Below are 18368 nucleotides of genomic sequence, written 5' to 3'. Positions count from 1 at the left end.
GGCGGAGGGTACCTTCAGTACCTCTATCGGTTCTCCCTTCTATTCCAGTCTCGTATTGTTCGTGGAAAGAAGGATTGTCGGTATGCCTCTGTGTGGGCTCTAATCTCTCTGATTTTATCCTCATGGTCTCTTCGCGAGATATACGTAGGAGGGAGCAATATACTGCTTGACTCTTCGGTGAAGATATGTTCTCGAAACTTCAACAAAAGCCCGTACCGAGCTACTGAGCGTCTCTCCTGCAGAGTCTTCCACTGGAGTTTATCTATAATCTCCGTAACGCTTTCGCGATTACTAAATGATCCTGTAACGAAGCGCGCTGCTCTCCGTTGGATCTTCTCTATGTCTTGTATCAACCCTATCTGGTACGGATCCCACACTGCTGAGCAGTATTCAAGCAGTGGGCGAACAAGCGTACTGTAACCTACTTCCTTTGTTTTCGGATTGCATTTCCTTAGGATTCTTCCAATGAATCTCAGTCTGGCATCTGCTTTACCGACAATCAACATTATATGATCATTCCATTTTAAATCACTCCTAATGCGTACTCCCAGATAATTTATGGTATTAACTGCTTCCAGTTGCTGACCTGCTATTTTGTAGCTAAATGATAAAGGATCTATCTTTCTGTGTATCCGCAGCACATTACACTTGTCTACATTGAGATTCAGTTGCCATTCCCTGCACCATGCGTCAATTCGCTGCAGACGTATGGTCATGAACTAACTGCTCGAAATAATTTTCATAGAATGCATTTAGCACAATGTTGGATGATGTTTAATGTGTACCTCCAGAATTAATCGTGTATTTTGACCAACATATTGAGAGTAAATTAAAGTCACCACCTACTGTAATTGTATGAGTTGGGTATGTATTTGAAATCAAACTCAAGTTTTCTTTGCTACTGTATCATTTGAATTGGGTGGTTGGTAAAAGGATCCAGTTATTATTTTATTCTGGTTGCCAGCAATGACCTCTGCCCATACTAACTCACAGGAGCTATCCACCTCAATCTCATGACACTACTTCTAACAGCAACAAACATGCCACCACAAACCACGTTTAGCCCATCCTTTCGGAACACTCTTAGGTTCTTGGCTTATCTCTGGCTTTGGCCAGCTTTCAGAGTCTATAATGATTTGAGCATCAGTACATTCTATTAGCGCTTTTAGCTCTGGTACTTTCCAAATACAGCTATGACAATTTACAACAGTTATACTGATAGTTCCTGTACCTACGTTCTTCTTGTGTTTGGCCTGCATCCTTTGTGACTGTAGCCCTTCTTGTGTTTTCCCGAGACCCTATAACCTAAAAAACTACCCAGTCCACACTTCACAGCTACTGCTACCCACGTAGCCTATCTCCTGGGTATAGTGGACACCTGACCTATTCAGTGGAACCCAAAACCCAGCCACTCTTTGGCGCAAGTCGAGGAATCTGCAGCCTACACGGTCGCAGAACTGTCTGAGCCTCTGATTCAGACCCTCCACTCGGCTCTGTACAAGAGGTCTGCAATCGATCCTGTCAACTATGCTGCAAATGGTCAGCTCTGCTTTCATCTTACAAGCAAGACTGGCTGCCTTTACCATTTCTGTTAGCCGCTCGAAACCAGAGAGAATCTCTTCTGATCCAAAGTGACACACATCATTGGTACGAAGGTGAGCAACCACCTGCAGTTGGCTGCACCCTGTGCTCTTCATGGCATCCGGGAGGGCCTGTTCCACATCTGGAACGACTCCACCCGCTATGCACACAGAGTGCACATTGGTTTTCTTTCCCTTCTTGGTAGCCTTGTCCCTAAGAGGTCCCATAACGCACCTGATGTTGGAGCTCCCAACTATCAATAATCCCACCCTCTGTTTAAAATGCTGTACATGCTTAGTCATCTGTAAAGACTCTTCTCCAACACCAATTATAAATTAACATGAAATTCTGAATGATTACTTATGTGAAAAATAATTTGACAGTATCTTTTGTAGTGACGGTCTGAGTAGTGAAATGTCTGATATGCATCAGAATGTGTAAGTGATGGAGTCTAGGACATGAAACACTGAACATAACAGGACTCTGATGGTGTAATGACTACTGTGTTTTATGAGATATGCAACAAAACAGACCATAAAGTGATGAATGTCACCCAATGATGGGCTCTCTTGTCTGCTTGGCAATGAAGCAACAATTTGCATGTGTCCACCAGAAACAGGTGATGAAATGTGAATTTATCTGTAACTGACTTAAGTTTTGCTACACCAATGAAATGCCATAAAAGAATTATATTTTTGAGAAATTCTCATTTTCTTTATGATTTAAAAGTATATGTACTTTACTCTTTGTATAATTTAGCATTAACAGAGAAGATTTATTGGTTTCAAAACACTCCCATCTGAAAAGAAGGTTTTAAATTTGGAGAGTGCATCTTCACAAAAACCCTGCATTGTTTAGTCAAAACAGAATATTTGGGAGTTTCATTATGCTGCTGTTATAAGTTTATTGACATGTAATGCAAGCAAAACTCTTGGGGGTGTATTGTAATGAAATTGTGCTACAGTGTCACTGTCTAATAAGCAACAAGATATGGTAAAATATGTTACTCCTACAACTCACTATCCATGCATATGTGCCACAAAAAAAGTTATCTTTTATATCAAACTGCAAGACACTGCAAACTGTGGGGGGATAGTGTATTGTATGTGTGGAAGTCACCAATTTTGAGACGATGGGAGAAGCTGACAGAAGACATGTTGCTCACAACTCACTTCAGGAACAAAATCTTTACACAATAGAGTACTACATAATGTGCCAGGAAAGGGAGTAAATAATTTCATGACTTTCTGTGACATGTTTAGTCTGGAAAGGATTACAATTGTCTTGGTGTATGGTGAACCAGAAATCCACTCCCTGTAGACAATGTTCCAAGACTTCTTGTTGTCTGCATTATGGAGAAATTTCTGGCTGATGCTACATGCAAGCTGTCAATGTAGAACTGTCTGTGTGAAAAACATGATATCATCATATGAATGCATGCCACTTTTAATGTTTGTGCTTGATTCTTATTTATAGCAATCCAGTTGGCCACTTTCAAAGGGAACTGCGAACATTTGAACTGGAAAGGCAAGTTTGCTGGGTTGATACAAATTTGTGGTATCAATAGTCAATAGTCATATTACCCACCCTATGGGAACAGTTGTCACATTGACTGTTCTACAGGAAGAGTGCTTTTTCTTTAAATTAAAAGGTAGGCTCTGTGTTAATTCAGGGTATAGGCTACCACCATCCCAAAGATCATCCAGATCTGTCCAGCCAGTTCATTGTGAAGGAGTATCAAACATATTAACTCAATGCAGAAAGAAAATAAACAATTTCTAGCTCAGTGCAGTGGGAATTTTATAATATTTGTAGAAGCAACAATGTCACCTGCCCTCCGGAGTGTTACTGTTACCAGTAGATATGTTTGCATGTCACAATCACATTCAGTCTCACTAAAAGCCTGTTACATTCTACATGTAAAGACATAAAGTTTCTCTGTGGTACAGAATTTAAATGACACCAATATTGCAAGTCTTCAAGTGTCTCAGAAGCTATAAGATATGCCTGACACTCAGCAGCTAAAATGTTACGGGCTTGTATGGAAGTAAGGATTAACACTTTGAGGGTTGTATAAGCATTGAATTCATTTCATTTAATCATATTATGTAGGACATAGTAAGCAATAAAAGCATTTTCCCAAATATGATACAATTAAAAAGTCAAAGAGTTAATAGCTTTTTCTAATAGTAATTACTGTTCCACCTTTCATGTTATATTTTTGGTGGTAAGGTACTATGGGACCAAACGGCTGAGGTCATCAGTCTCTAGGCTTAGACACTACTACTTAATCTAGCTTAAACTAACTTATGCTGAAGGCAACACATACATCCATGCCCAAGGGAGGACTCGAACCTCTGAAATCAATAAATATCTTGTACTACAGACTTTTGAAACATTCAATAACACTAACAATAATAAATGTATTATTATAATAAATGTATTACTGTTGTTGTTATTGATTATTGAAACATTCAATATCAACAACAACAACAATTCTCAGCAGCAGAGTCAGATAAACCAATAGCAGCAGAATCACCACAATCATCAGCAGAGCTGTCATCATCAGCAACAGCATCCAGAACAGCAGACCCCATAATACTACCTCAAGGCAATGAAAATGCATGTGAGGAAAACATACAAATGTCATTAGCCACAGCAGCTAACAAAGAAGGGCAGTCACCAAGTCGGGGAGCACAGGAGCCACCAGCAACAGCAACCACACAGAAGAGGTACCTGAGGCCTGGGAGAGCAACAGCAGAAGCAGCTTCCAATTAAGACAGATGCCTGAGAACTAGGAGACCTGCTACACTAAGTGAGGATTTTTTATGGTACCGAGTAAGCAGAAAGAGAACATGGAAAAAGATGTAAGTAAAACTGTCCATCTTAAATACCAGTGTGACAATAGTGAGAGGAATATAAACACCGGACAAAGATATGATCCAGGTTTAATGACACAAACTGAAAAAAATCACTGCATAGTACCAGAAGCAAAGGGAGCAAGTGAAGTGCTTAGTATATTACAGGAAGGGGAACTATTACATTTAAAGCCAACTGTTAGAATACTTCACCAAAATGTTCAATACATAAACAATAAAACAGAGGAACTAGAGGTAATATTACAGGAGTATAGGCCAAACATTCTAGTAGTTACAGAACATAGGCTAAAAGAAAATCACATAGGAATGTACAACTTGAAGAATTATGTGAAAGTACCCAGTTTTTGCAGAACTTCCTATAAAGGTGGTGGGGTTGCCATTTTTTCTAACTATAAATCAACTAAAGCCATAAATATAACAAAATATGCTATAGAATTGAGCTTTGAAGCTACAGCACTGGAAACTAAAAATGCTGAGAATTTATGTTGTGTATTAGGTTTGTATGATCACCAAATGGTATAATTAGAACCTTCTTTGAACAGCTGGAAGATATAATCCAACACCTCTCAAAAACATATGCTTATTTGATCATTATAGGAGATCTGAACATAGACACGAGTAAAAATACAGACAATACTAAGACCCTACTGGACTTATTGTGCATATACAATCTAAAAATAAAAATAGATAAACCAACCAGAGTAACAAAGCATAGTGAAACTAGTATTGATCATGTAATAACAAATATTCCTACATGCTATTGTGACACACAGGTAATAAACTCCACATTAGCAGACCATTTTGCAATCATGATAGACATAAATATAAAGACTAGTGATTCAGTGCAGAAGATACGGGAGATGAGAAGACAGAACTACCCACGTAACATAAATCTGCTAAAGAAGATATTAGAGGCAGAAAACTGGGAAACAATATATGCAGCTAAAGATGCAAACACCAAATGGAACCAGTTTTATTCTTTATTCAATTATTATTATGATGTTACATGTCCTGTTAGTAAAAGGCTTGTCAAACAGCAACAAAAAAAGAAAAGCTGGGTGACTGGAGAAGTAATCCATGCCAGAAATAATCTGAGAGTGTATTATGACCTCTCCAAACAAAAAATACTGAGGCCTACAACACACTGTATAAAATAAAAAAGAAAGAGTACTGTAGTTTTATAAGAGAAACTAAAGCATCATTCATTAGGATGTCTATAGATAAGGGAAAGAACTACTCAAAAAGTTTATGGTCGTTCATTAATGAAGAGAGAGGAAAAGTAACAAATCGCGCAGAGGATATCTGCCCACTGATGAGTGGAAAAAGCAATGCAAACCCTCTCGAAGTAGCCAATACTTTTAACAGATATTATATTACTGTAGCAGACGAATTAATAAGTCAAAATAAAACAAATGCAGTAAGTAAATTGTTAAACCCCTCACATACAAATCATACTATGGTTTTCATACCTACAACAGATGCAGAAGTGTCAAACCTAATAAAACAACTTAAAATTAAACATTCATCTGGCTTGGATGGTGTCACATCACATCTCATAAAGGAATGCAGGAAATGTATATTAAAACCATTGACACACATGCTGAATGCTGCGATAGAAGAAGGTATATTTCCAGATTCACTGAAAGTAAGTAAAGTGAAGCCAATATTTAAGAAAGGGAATAGGGATGAATTAGGAAATTACAGGCCAATATCATTGATCTCAACATTTGCTAAAATCTATGAAATGATAATAAAGAATAGAATTGTAAGTTTTATAACAAAGTACAGTATACTGCATTCATCACAACATGGTTTCAGAGAAGGGAAGTCAACAAAAACAGCATCAACAGATATAATTGACCACATTCTTAATTTACTTGACAGGCAACAAAAGCCTTGTGGGATTTTTATGGACCTATCTAAGGCATTTGATTGTGTGAACCACTCAAAATTAATGATGAAATTATATCAGAATGGAATTAGAGGAAAATGCTATGACATACTTAAATCATACATTACAAATAGGAAACAATGCACAGAAATCAGACATACTAGTGGGGGAAGTATAACAAACTACAGATCAGAATTACAAACAGTTAAACACGGTGTGCCTCAAGGGTTCTGTGCTTGGGCCAATACTATTTATACTCTACGTAAATGACTTCCCTAGCTATATAAATCAGAAACTTATAATGTATGCTGATGACACAACAATCATTTGCACAGCTGACACAAAGAAGGAGCTTGAGAAGGAAGCACTTCTGACTATTGAAAATGCAAATAAATATTTAACACAAAACAACCTGTTTATGAATCAGTCTAAATCAATGAATGTAGTATTTCAGACCAAGCATAGTGAAAATTATAATATAAATGTTAATATAAATGGAAAGACTATTAAAGAAGTAACCAGCACAAATTTTCTAGGAACTACAATAGACAAACATTTGGCATGGGGGGAGCACATAGATGCGCTGTGTAAAAAGATAAACAAACAGATCTCCATCATGCATAAAACAGCTAAGACTGTGGATGATAAAGTCCTCAGATCAATGTATTATGGACTTGTCTTCCCACATTTGTCTTATTCAGTTCATATATGGAGAAATGCACCAGCTGGCTACCTAAAAAGATTATTCACAATTCAGAAAAGGGCAGTGAGATGCATTGCAAAAATACCACCAAGACAGACCTGTAGGCAAGCTTTTGTACACTATAATATTATGACAGTATATTCACTGTACATATACCAAAGCATAATGGCGGTAAGGTCAAGTGATAAACACCTCCTAAATAAAGATGTACACAAACACGGTACAAGAGAAAATGAAAATTACTACATGATAAACAGAAATCTAAAACTGTCTATGACTGCCCCAGAAGAAGCAGGCAAAAGGTTTTTTAATAAACTCCCCAAAATCATTAAAAAAGAAACAGATCTAAAATGTTTTAAAAATCTTTTGAAACTATATCTCACAGAGAAATGTATATACAGTTTGAGTGAATACTAAGATGGTGTTGAAATATATCGTTACTGAAATGTACCTTTAAAAATGATCATTTCTGTATGTTGTCTGGATTTGTGTGTACATATAATGTGAAACATGTAAAACCTTTGTATGATTATGGACTATTTCTGTTTAATTATTTGTTTCATTTATATATAATGAAATCAAGTTTGAGGTTAATAGGCTATTGTATGACACACCTAATACTCTCAGCTGGATTTTCAGCTGGAGTCCATGGGCAAACAATAAATAAATAAATAAATAAAATAAATGTATTTTATCAACAAAAATTTCGAAAATATCAAACTATAGAAAGAAAGACATATGTTCAATATTCTTAAAGTGGAAGAAGTTCATGCTCAGATCACAAGTTTCCAGAAAAATTGCTTCAAAAATAGGATTACAAATATCCTTTGAGAAAACTGAAATCATGCACATGAAACCTCTTTGCATAGATAAAATCTTCAAAAATGATCAAGTAGTTAACATAGTTCTACAATTTAAATATCTTGGAGAATTTATTTTGCACAACTTGGGTGAGAAAGCAACACGGATAAATAGAACCATCAAAATGAAAAAAAGCACAATTTATAACCTGGTCAACATATAATAAGAAATGGCTGTCAATAGACACTAAGATCTAACATTACAAAACTGTAACTCTCCCGGAAGCAACTTATTCTTCTGAAACTCTGTTCCAAACTAAAAATGAAAGAAGAACCAATCAACTCCTCAAGACTGAATGAAGAATTATCAGAACATGCATCAATAAATAATACCAGATTGATGGAGTCTGGAGAATCCTCACTAATGAAACTGTCTATTGTGAGATTGAACCAACCACCAGAACAATGAAGAAGAAAAGAATCTCATATTTCTTTCATGTCTTACAACTGCCTGACAATAGGATTTTAAAACAACTAATGATGAGAAGTCTTGGAAAGAAGACAGGAGGACAGTGGGTCAATGAAATTCAGCAATATCTTGAAGCAGTCAGACTTAGAATTACTGATGCAGAGAACAAAAATAAAATTAACACTCTCCTTATGAGTCATAAATTTTCAGCTGAAATGAGGCACAGAAGACTGGTAGAGATTGTAGACGAGTTAAGAAAATTGCGTTCAGAACAACTGAATCAGTACTGGGCTGAGCGCAAGAAGCAAGTAGTCCAATCTTCAAAGAGAAAGTGAACATGGAATGATTCAAGTGGTTTGATGTGACCAATCAAGTTAATAATAATAATAATAATAATAATAATAATAATACTAATAATAATAATAATAAACCCCGTGGAGGCCCGGGAAAAGAATAGGCCTCCGGTATGTTTTGCCAGTCATAAAAGGCGACGAAAAGAACAAACCACTAATAGGGCTAACCCCTAGAACTAATGAAGAACTAATGAAGGACAGAACTAATGAAGCCTCGGACAAGCGCTGTCATGGTCGGGGATGACGCTTGAACCCTATGCCCGTCCACAATGGTAACGACACTGCTAGCCACACGGCAAATGATTTAAATCCAAATAGAGGGGTTTTGCAGGATGTGCTTCCTGTAACCACTCTAGAAGGAAAACAAAGACAGAGGTCAGATGAAGTAAACCGACACCTCATGTTGAGTTATTACCAAGCAACAAACTTAGGAACCAACACAACTGGATACAGATCACAAGTATACACAACATTTATTACCAGATACCCAGAATTAAAATTTTTAACAGAACAACAACTAGCTGATCAAATTCGTGTAATAATAAACAATAACGGGATACCCCAGTCAGAATTAGAAAACATCAAACAACAAGCACAACAAATACTGGAACAAAATAATGTGCAATCAGAAGAAGAAGAAAATACAGTAATGGACTCAAACATCCCAGAGCAAACAAACAAAGAACAACATGCATCAATTAAACAATCAGAGGAAAACGAAATCTTAAGAGAGCCACCAGAACAAGCACAAATAGAACACACATGTTAGATATAGAAGAAAAATTTCAGCTGACATATATAGAATACAAAGACACAAATACAGACATTAGACCATTCTTGCATAGACCACCAAATAACCCACAAGTCGAAACAACAATAACAACTATCAACACAATCATACACAACAAAATAAATGAAAATACAACTATGGAAGAGTTACAACTACTGGTTTATGTAGGAGCACTCACTACACTAAATATACACACTAGGCAGAGATCAGAACCAACCAACACACAGAAGAAACCCACAAAACCAGCATGGCAACACAGGCTACAGATCAGAATAGAAAAACTGAGGAAATACATCAGACAGCTAACACAATTTATAAGAAATGAAATATCAAACAAAAAACGAAAAAGGTTAGGTAAAATCTCACAACAAGGAGCAATAGAGCAACTAGATCAAAAGAAGCAGAAATTACAAGCATTGGCCAAACGACTTAGAAGATACAAAAAAAGTGATAATAGAAGGAAACAAAACCAAACATTCAACACAAACCAAAAGAAATTTGACCAGACAATAGATAACACACATTAAAATAGACAATCCACCAAACATAGCAGACATGGAACACTTCTGGAGCAACATATGGTCAAACCCAGTACAACATAACAGACATGCATGGTGGATACAAGCAGAAACAGACTCATACAAGATGATACCACAAATGCCTGAAGTGATAATTTTGCAACATGAAGTCACCTGAGCCATTAATTCTACACATAATTGGAAAGCCCCTGGAAATGATAAAATAGCAAATTTCTAGCTAAAGAAGTTCACCTCAACACATTCACATCTGACTAAATTATTTAACAATTACATTGCAGACCCATACACAGTCTCTGATACACATACACAAGGAATAATTTATCTGAAACCTAAAGATCAAGCAGACACAGCAAACCCAGCTAAATATCGCCCCATAACATGCCTACCAACAATCTACAAAATATTAACTTCAGTCATTACACAGAAATTAATGACACATACAACACAGAACAAAATTATAAATGAAGAACAAAAAGACTGCTGCAAAGGAACACGAGGATGTAAAGAGCAACTGATAATAGATACAGAGGTGACATATCAAGCTAAAACAAAACAAAGGTCGCTGCACTACGCATACATTGATTACCAAAAAGCTTTTGATAGTGTACCCCACTCATGGTTACTACAGATATTGGAAAGTAGATCCTAAATTAATACAGTTCCTAAACATAGTAATGAAAAATTGGAAAACCACACTTAATATCCAAACAAATTCAGATAATATCACATCACAGCCAATACAGATTAAGCGTGGAATATACCAAGGAGACTCATTAAGTCCTTTCTGGTTCTGTCTTGCTCTGAACCCACTATCCAACATGCTAAATAATACAAATTATGGATCCAATATTACTGGAACATACCCACACAAAATCACACATTTGCTATACATCGATGATCTAAAACTACTGGCAGCAACAAATCAACAACTCAACCAATTACTAAAGATAACAGAAGTATTCAGCAATGATATAAATATGGCTTTTGGAACAGACAAATGTAAGAAAAATAGCATAGTCAAGGGAAAACACACTAAACAAGAAGATTACATATTGGATAACCACAGCGACTGCATAGAAGCGATGGAAAAAACAGATGCCTATAAATATCTAGGATACAGACAAAAAACAGGAATAGATAATACAAATATTAAAGAAGAAGTAAAAGAAAAATATAGACAAAGACTAACAAAAATACTGAAAACAGAATTGCCAGCAAGAAACAAGACAAAAGCTATAAATACCTATGCTATACCAATATTGACCTACTCATTTGGAGTAGTGAAATGGAGTAACACAGACCTAGAAGCACTCAATACACTTACACGATCATAATGCCAAAAATATAGAATACATCACATACATTCAGCAACAGAAAGATTCACATTAAACAGAAAGGAAGGAGGAAGGGGATTTATCGACATAAAAAAAATATTAGGATTTTTAACTTCCTATTAGCTAAGGAAAATTGGCACAGTGTTTACATGCAAACAACTGTTGATAATATGTTCTTAAGCTTCCATAACACCTTCCTTTATTACTTTAATACAGCATTTCCTTTTGAAACAAAAACTTCAAGCAATCAAAATAGAAAGTCGTGGGTAACAAAAGGAATCAAAATTTCTAGTGAGAGAAACAGATTTCTCCAATATTGCTCCAAAAAATACATAGTCACTGAAGAATTTTCTGATTATTGTAAAGCCTACAAAAAAACTTATCTTAGAGTGATTAGACAGGCAAAACTTTTATGGAATGACAATTTCATAAGAAACTCTTCAAACAAAATGAAAGCTATGTGGAAAGTTATTAAAAAAGAAACTTTTAGTTCAACACCTAAAAAGGAAAACATTTCTCTAACACGTAATGACTCTAAGGTCACAGATCCATACACAGTTGTAAACAAGTTCAATGAATATTTCACCTCACTAGCAGAAGATCTCATTCAGGCAAATTGCAAGGTATCATTCTTCAATTCCACCAATACGTCAAACAGCACTAATGCTACAATGTTTGTTTATGAAACAAACCCTGATGAAATTATGAACATAATAAAATTGTTACGCAATAAAATCTCTAGTGGCTATGATGAAGTACCTGACCTCATATTAAAGGTGTGTGCTCCCCATATAGTAAACCCATTATCAACCATCTACAACCAATCATTAAAAGCTGGCATTTTTCCAGATGCTCTCAAAATAGCTAAAGTCTCACCATTACTAAAGAAAGGTTCCCCTGATTTAGTATCCAATTATAGACCATTATCCATATTAAGCATCTTTTAAAAAATCCTGGAAAAACTTTTTTATGACAGGCTTATAAATTTCATAAAAAACCATGCACCAATCAGCATTCAACAACATGGTTTTAGTAAATCTTTATCCACCCAGACAGCAATTTTTGAACTGTTGGACCACATACTGAAATCAATTGACCAACATAATATAGCTGCAGGTATCTTCTTAGATCTCTCTAAAGCCTTTGACGTAGTAGATCATAAAATATTGCTTGCTAAATTGGAAAGAAAAGGAATAAGAGGTGTGGCTCACAACTGGCTATGCTCTTACCTACAAAACTGCAGACAGAAGGTATCACTTCAATACGATATTAATGTACAGAATAAAATAAATAACACAGTTTTCCTCTCGGAGGAAAGAACAATAAGATATGGTGTTCCCCAGGGTTCTGTTCTAGGGCCATTACTTTTCCTCATTTACATAGATTATCTTGTTGAACGTATGAGCCCACAAAAAACTATCCTGTTTGCTGATGATACAAGCATAGTGTTGACTGGATCTAGCCCTGAATCCCTTCAGACAATATCCGATAACTCTATGAAAAAACTTTCTGAGTGGTTTAACAAAAATGGCCTAATTGTTAAACTGTATGTATCAACTTCCATCTAATTCCCACATCCAGTCAAAAAACTATCCAAGTAAAGTTAAATAATGATAAAATTGAAAATGCAAATGCAACAAAATTTTTGGGTCTATGGGTCCAACAAAATTTAAAATGGGACACACATATAAACAACTTATCAAAGAAACTCTCATCATTGTGCTATGGACTAAGAATACTAAAATCTACTATAAGTAAATCCACACTAATGCAAGCATACCATGCGCAGTTCCACTCATTGCTCCGCTATGGAATCATCTTTTGGGGAAATTCAACTCACAGCACAAATATATTTAAACTACAAAAAAGAGCACTGAGGATAATCTGTGACCTCAAAAAGCTGGAATCCTGTAAATGTCAATTTATAAAACTAAATGTTCTAAGCGTCCCATCCCTATTCATTCAAGAAACAATCCTATTCACCAGGGAATACCTCTCAAGAACAGGCAAATTAATCCAAAACAATGATATACACGCTCATTATACCAGAGGGCAATCTAATATCCATCAAATTTTTTCAAGGACATCATCATACCAAAAATATATAACTCATCTGGATGTCGTATTACACAATAAAATTCCAGAACAAATAAAAACTGCTCCAGATCCAATATTTAAAAATAAACTAAAGGCATTTCTGACAAAGCACTGTTTCTATTCAGTACAAGAATTCCTGGAAATGAAAAATTATAAAGTTCCTTTGTAAAATACTGTGATTAGAGTAAAACATTCTGTAGCAAAATAATAATCTAATTTCTACTATACACAACTATGTTTCAGTTTCACTTCCCAAAATTTTTCAACTCGCTTTTTGAATGTACAAGTACACATTCTATTAGTATTAAAACTTAATTGCCTGTGAAATCTCAATGTTAATTTCATGTTTAATGTAGTTTTTAAATGACATTGTCCTTCTGTTGTGTTTCCAGTTGACATTTTCACTATTCTGTAATCTCAGTGATTATTTGTGTAAATTTAAAGTAGCACTACATTGCCTACATGTTTCTTAGTTCCCCATGTAAATTGTTTGTATTCTCTGTATGTGAAGTTCCTATATTCATCAATGAACAATTTTGTGTACATTTTTTAAATTGATATTTGTTAAGAAAAATGACTTGTCCTATATCATGTGTACTTTGTACAATATGTGATCCACAGGATAAATAAATAAATACAAATACAAATATTAAAAATTTTTCTGCCTATTGTAACAACAGTTTTAGAACTAGGTTTCTGCACTGCTGTTTCCCAGTCTGTTCCATTAAGCACTTACATAGCAGATTACTTTACTTCACTTTACTATATCTTCGTCATTTACCAGCCATGGCTGGACAGACTGCGTCACAAATACAATGCTTATCAACTAACATTTATACAACACCATATACAAAATTTATATTACAAATAAAAGAAAATATTTATGCAGTGCACAAAAACACATAGAACATAGCAGGAATGAAATATAACTAAACAGGAAAGTAAACTTCATAGCAGCAAATGAAAATACCATAAAGTAAAATGTCACACACACACACAAAGTTTCATTTTGGCAAAATATGTACTTTAAGTAAAACACAAAATTAAATGTGTGGTTAACATAAGAAGAAGATTATATTTAGGCAAAATTATATATAAAACATAAAAATATTTATTATTTTGTCCATTCAGTAGAACCGCTGTTGAAAAACTCTTCCAATGAATATAGTGGATGTTGTTTCAAGCCCTGAGCAATTTTTTTCCGAAATAATTCAGGTGGCAGGGATTTCACTTCTGGAGGCAGTTGATTGTACATTTTTAGGGCGACTGTTGGAAAGCTGTCTTGTGTACTTGATAGGCGACACCTTGGCATTTCAATGTTCCTCTTACAGCGAGTGTCATGATTATGTATTTCTTGTCTTATGCTAAAATTCCCTTGATTTTCTTTTATATACATGAGGCAGAAATACACATACTGGCTAAAGACACTCATTATGCCTAGCCTGGTGAAAATAGGCTTACAGTGGTCCAGTCTTTTGCTAGAGGATATGATCCTTACTGAAGAAATGGAAAAACATCAGTAACAGTTTATGTAACAAAAACTTCTACTTGGGATAGGAAAAGTCAGAAGTTGTAATACATTTGTATTATGGCAAATAGTGTGTAAGTTGTAAATGAGCAAGCAGAGTAAAAGGATGTGCTAATATTGGTTGTACAGATTAAAATGTTGTATGACAAAGAAGTTCTGAATAAGTGGAACTAGTATTGATATCAGATGTTGATATTAATTTAAAAATCACTATTTCCATATGTGGTATGCAAATAGCAAAAATTCTAGGCAGCTCATGGAATGATTACATAAAAAACTGTGAGAGCACAGATCCACAAAAATAGTACATTTTATGTTTTGTTTCCTGTTCTTGGATGATTTTAAATATTTTGTAACAAAGTCATTATTTTGGAATAAATTGCAAGTATAATTGAAATCTATGGAAAGTCAGTAGTTGAGAATAATGGAAACAGGAGCATTACAAGTCACTGTTAAAGTTAATGTTCATGCCCAGAGCAAAATGTTTCATGTCCCTCTCAGATATAACATTACTATCTCTTTATCTAGAATACTGAACATGTACATGTTTTATTAGTTTTAGATGACCTTTACACTTCTGTAATCAATGTGGTTATGACTTTGTAATTGTCACTTATTCCAGTTTCAGTGCAGACATCCTCATGGAGACCAGGTCTATTTGTTGCCATTAGATGTAATATAATTCTATTATGATTGAGTTTTAGAACTATCTGTTCTAGCTGTTTTTGTAAAATACATTTCATACTGTCTTGCATAAAATGCATTTCATATATCTTGTCATGCCCACCTCTTACAGAACTGAAATTATTCCAATCAGTTGGTAGATGATTGGGGAACATACATGTTAGTAACCTGAGTTTTTTCCAAAGTATTTATTTGTATCAGGTGGTGAGTCTAGTGATTGACAGAAGGATCCTATTATATATCTATGGCCACTCCTGATACAGAGTCTTGCCCAAAGAAACTCAAATGCAGCTTTAATTACTACCTTGGTGCATATGACATTCTTGTCTGCTGCAGTGAGTACACTACCTCAATTTCTCATTAGCCCCAAATATCTCACAAGTGCAAGTTATGATTTTAGTCAGATTTCTATGTCCAGTGTTATATGTAAGACACACTGCTTCTTAGTAGTGTTTAACTTTCAGGCATCTTGTTGCAGATACTTTGGCACTAATCACTAGCATTTTAATGTTTTAATCTGTGAGGGGCATTTATTTGGATGTTACAGTAATACTTCTTGGTCTCCTATAGTGGTCATTACCTGGGCTGGATGGAGAGTCATGAGACAGAAGAAGAAGGAATACACAACTTGTATGGATCCCACACACAGCCAGTTATGTGGGTAGTAGATGTTGAATCATAGTGCACCCCTGACCTACGATCCATTTAGGAGGACCTTACAGTTCTCAAACGTATGTCACAACTATAGGAACTTCTCTTATGATTTCAGTAGCAATTGCCACAACTGGAATCAGTTAGCTCGTGAAAATATGTGGGTGTAACAATTTGTGGAGATGAATGAAATGTAATAAATACATAGGCTCAGGGGTGGTTTAAGGCCCATGTGACACAAGCCACTGATTGGGGTACCAAGCTGAGAGGGTCGCCAGAGATGCCACAACAATATTTCTATACAGGGCATACCACAGCTACTAGTTTCCGCTTGGGGGGACAAGCTGAGAGTGGCACCAGGGGCACCCAGGTGAAAGATTTGTTTACAGTTTGCATTGCAATTAGTGGCAAAAATGGGTAAAAGTGCCCAAGGGAAAACGGGTGAGGGGAGCGGGTGCCAATTGATAAGTCGCTTATGTGATAAAATGTTCTTGAACAGGTAAAGTAGGTGGCAGATTTGAGTTCACTGGGATGGAGACCAGAAAAATGCTGTCAGGATATGAAGGATATTGCTTACAAAATACTGATGTGTTTCACTGTAAAATACTGTTTAAGTGTGTGAGGCGCAAATTAGACCAACAGGAGATATAGAATGATTACAAAGAAGATCAGTGTAAATTTTTGCTGTTTTGTCTGACTTATGGGAGTGTGTGACAGATTTGCTGGTAAAGTAGAACTGGCAGATGACTGAAGAAGTTGCCAACCATCACACAAAAACCACTTACAAAGTTTCAAGCACCATTGTAAAATGAGAAATCTTGGAATATACTACAACTTCCTGTATTTCCCTCCTGAAGGGACTGCAAAGACAAGTTTAGACTAACTGTTGTGGGAACATTTAAGTAATGCTCTATATGCAAAATGAAGTGGAATAAACCCTAATATGTGTACAGTGGGAAGTACCCTCTGCCATGCAATTCCCTGTGGTTTACAGAATATGAATGTAGATGAAGAATGTAAATGTATTTTGAGAATATTCTATCAGTGTGTCTGTGATTCATTTGTTTATCAATTAAATAAGAAACAATAAATAAGTTTTGAAGATTCATTCACCTACACTACTAACAAAAATTTCTTTCACAAACAGATATTGATTAATAAGAACCTATAAACATGTACAGTGTGATTATGGAATTTGAATGAGCAGGTATTACTATGATTTTACACAAAAATCATGTTAATTATGTTTGCAATCAGTGGATACCATGCCATTTAACCCAAGAAAAGAAGTCAGAGTGTTAGATGCATTGACAGAAAATACTTGTTAAACTTGATAACAGCACATAAAAATCTATATTCAGTGCTATAATGACAACAAAAACAGGCTGTGCTAATTTGATTAAGGAGCAAAAGCAGCAGTATTGCATCTGTATCATCACTGGCAATGCCCATTTAACATTTATTTATTTATTTATATACTTGTTCCATAGATCTGTACATGTGAGCAAGTCACTCAGATGTGGAACGTGTCAATGTACATAATAAAATACATAGAATAAAGACATTGTTATAGTATTAATAACAGTGCACAAAAGTCATACTTATTAGCTTAAAAACTAGTCAACATAAATGTGAAGATAGCAGTTTCATATTTAGGGCATTATTGCATCTATTTTAACCTTGAACAGTAATCAAAACTTCCCACTTTGGGTTTAAAAGTGACCCAAAAATGGAAATGAGAAAAACAGGAATTTTTACATTAGGGCATTATTACATTAGTTTAACAGTAAACAGTGTGAACAAATTTAAAAACATCTTTCCAATCTGGGTTTTACTTATTTCTCTGAAAGAATTCCTCTAGTGAATAAAGTGAGGTCTCAAGTAAATAAGTTTTCAAGCTACGTTTAAATACTGATGTACTACTCCTTATACTTTTGATGCTGTTGGGTGTTGTTGTTGTGGTCTTCAGTCCTGAGACTGGTTTGATGCAGCTCTCCATGCTACTCTATCCTGTGCAAGCTTCTTCATCTCCCAGTACCTACTGCAACCTACATCCTTCTGAATCTGCT

Source organism: Schistocerca cancellata, chromosome 5, assembly GCF_023864275.1.
Source record: "Schistocerca cancellata isolate TAMUIC-IGC-003103 chromosome 5, iqSchCanc2.1, whole genome shotgun sequence".
Classification (NCBI taxonomy): Eukaryota; Metazoa; Arthropoda; class Insecta; order Orthoptera; family Acrididae; genus Schistocerca; species Schistocerca cancellata.
The sequence above is the reverse complement of the archived record's forward strand: the minus strand, read 5'-3'. Positions refer to the sequence as shown.